The following is a 3,142-nucleotide window of genomic DNA, read 5'->3' as shown; positions in this document are numbered from 1 at the left end:
TAGCTATAGCTGCACATTCTGATAATTAATACAAACATATTAATATCACTGAATATTAGGCCTAAAGTAGTAGTTATAGTAATAGTACAAAAAAAGCCTATTGCAAAGATTGACAACAACTATATTTAAATAAATAATATAAACAATATGCTACCTTTTGAGATTATTTGGAGGGTGCAATAAATTGTACTTCATTTACATACTTAGCTTCGTTATCAATTAAGAAATACAATAAGTGAGTCAACATATGGAGAATAACCAAAAAAATCACCCTTATTACAGTTAAAATTGAAATTGGGAAACATTTTGTATCTGGGAGTGTGTGGGTTTCTGTACTGAATCCCTGATTTATATAAGCTCACTCACCTTGCCACAGGAGTGGTTGACTGGGTGTGCTTTACCTGTAAAAGCAGAACTTGCCCACAGAGAAATACAGTGGAACATGTGGGCAGCTGTTGCTCAAGCGAAACAGAGAAGGAAGATGCTGGCTCCCCTTGCTCTGGTCCTTCTTCCAACCTCACCTGTTAGAGAAGCCTTTCTCAGGTATGTAAGTTGTGTGGGAACAAGTGAGATGGCAACAGAAGCCAAGAGCATGACAATAATAGAATCCTTTCCACATAGAAGGAAACACCAGGAGTAAACAATTACTTCCTACTTATTCACTTGTGGTCTTTCTTATGAAGAGGCTCTTTTCCACTGTGAAACAGCCCTGAGTATTCCCTGATAATGTGGGAATAAGGGACATTTATGTTATTGGCTTAGAGTCTCTTTAGTATGGAGAATGCAGAGACACTTGAAGCAGTGAAATACCAAAACAAGTGTAGTGGTGTGACGTTTTGCCCTCTCCCCTGAATTCATACATTGAAACCAAATCCCCAGTGTGATAGCCTTACAAGGTGAGGCCTTTAAGAGGTGATGAAGGCTTTCATGAATGGAATTAGCATCCTTATAAAAGAGACCCCAGAGAGCTACCTAGCCCCTTTGGTTGCATGAGGTGACAGTGAAAAGATCTCTGTCTGTGAGGAAGAGAGTCCTCGCCAGATACCAAATCTGCCAGTGGCTTGATCTTGGACTTCTGAGCCCCCAGAACTGTAAGAAATAAATTTCTGTAGTTTATAAACTACACAGTCTTTGGTATTTTTGTTATAGCAGCCTAAGTGGACTAAAACAATAAGATAACTGCTAGCTTCCACCTTTCAATACTCTTCTGGAGGTTCAAGACAGTTTTGCTTTGTCACATTAGGTATGTCCTAGGCCATTGTTATAGGTCACCTTAGTTCAATGTCACTAAGTGGCAGACTTTCATCTGGGCTGAGGAGGTTAGCTCCTAACATGCCTGGGCTCTTGGCCTTCAGATTCTAAGATCATGCTTCTATTTACGCTGCTTTCCATCTAGTGTGACAGCACGAGACGTAAGTAGGTCTACTGGGACAGGCAGGGACTGTCCTCAATTCTTCCCTTCAGGTAGCAATGCTCCGATGTGCTAACATCGAAAACTTCTGCTACGTAAACTAAGCTGAGATTATTAGTATAAATTTATTGTGCTGGCAACAGTAATGCCCACTAACTATTCTGTTTATTCCTCTACATTTTATGATCCACTTGCAATTAGGTGAAACCATATGAACTGAAATGAATTTTGTCACTTCTGATCAGAGGCAATGAAAATTCCCTGCACAATTTCCCAGTTTCTGTCTTCCTGTGTCCTAGCAACTGAAGATAACACAGCACCAAATATGAAAGCCTCTGTCTGCTGGATGGGATACCTGAATGGTGGTGCAGCAGAGCTAGCTGGTGACTCCTGCGGGACACATAGTGTAAGGAAGAAACTTCTGTGAAGTCACTGACATTGAGGGATTGTTTGTTAGGACAGCATAAATTAGCCTACCTTGACTAATACAGTTATTCAGAGCTTTTATATATAAAAAGAATGCAAGTTAGTATTTGTGTTTCATTGGAGGCATTGTTACATTAGGAGAAAGGATTTAATGGTGGGATTGTGTTAATCCTCATCAGTGTGAAATTAGAGCAAGCTTTTAGAAGACAGTATTTGGGATAGGTTGAGAAAGCCACGAAGGCATATTAGGCAGAGGACTTTGAGCAGAGTGTGGGAAAGGAAATGTTTATGGCAGGGCAAAACTGGCTTGAAGAGAACAAGGGGTGTAAGTTATAGAGCTATACAAAATGAATTTTTATAGGTAGGAAGAATCTGGAATGAGAAAACAATCTGAGACTCCATACGATGTCTGCAAGAAAGATGGGGAGTGGAAGTGGTCAGAGGGAAGCAGTATGCAGCAGGTCAGGAAGGCGATGTTGGCGGTATTGCTGACAGCGCCTAGGTAAGGCGACGTTTCACCTAATTAGTTGGTATCAGAAAAAGTTTGGCATGTGCTGGATTTTTTGTAATTACACCAATTGATTTACTAGAATGTTCAATGATAGGAGAGAGAAAATGAGAGGAAGAGATAGGGTACCACGGATGAAAAAGGAGTTGAGGATGACATGATATTGGACGAATGGCAGTGCCTGTAGATGGTGAAAAGGAGAACCAATTAGCGTAAAGACAGATGATTTACTCTTGAATAAATTTTGCTTGCAATTAGGGAAAGCTCACCGGATGATTGTATATAAAGAACCGAAACTTAATTAGAAGTTAGTACAGGAGTTACACATTTGGGATTAATGCTAAGTGGTGATAATTAATGTTCTAAGATCATAATTATAGGGAGAGAAAATCATCCTGCTGCAGGAAAATATATATAGAATATATAGAGAAAGATATACTGATGACTGAAACTTTTTCATGGCAGGAGAAAGAAAATAAGTTCTTTAAGAACTCTGTCAAGTGTCTTTTGTGACCAGCATGTCAAGCTCTTTACCATATGCATGTTGCCTTTTTTGTCATTGTTACAAATGTCTATGAAATCGTGTTAATATGTTTATGACTTTCATTGCATTTGACTCCATCCTAGGAGAATATCTGTTGCAATAGCCCAATCACTCTCTGATTTCTTGTACAACTTTCCATTATTTTTGTCTGAATGCTGTTTAGTCAGAGAAGATTGTAAGAAAAGGTGCCATATTTCTTTGTGGGCTACAATGTACTGAATTAGTTCATCCTTACTCATTATAAAAGCAATTT

Source organism: Propithecus coquereli, unplaced genomic scaffold, assembly GCF_000956105.1.
Source record: "Propithecus coquereli isolate 6110/MARCELLA unplaced genomic scaffold, Pcoq_1.0 Scaffold149, whole genome shotgun sequence".
NCBI lineage: Eukaryota > Metazoa > Chordata > Mammalia > Primates > Indriidae > Propithecus > Propithecus coquereli.
Note: the sequence above shows the minus strand (reverse complement) of the source record.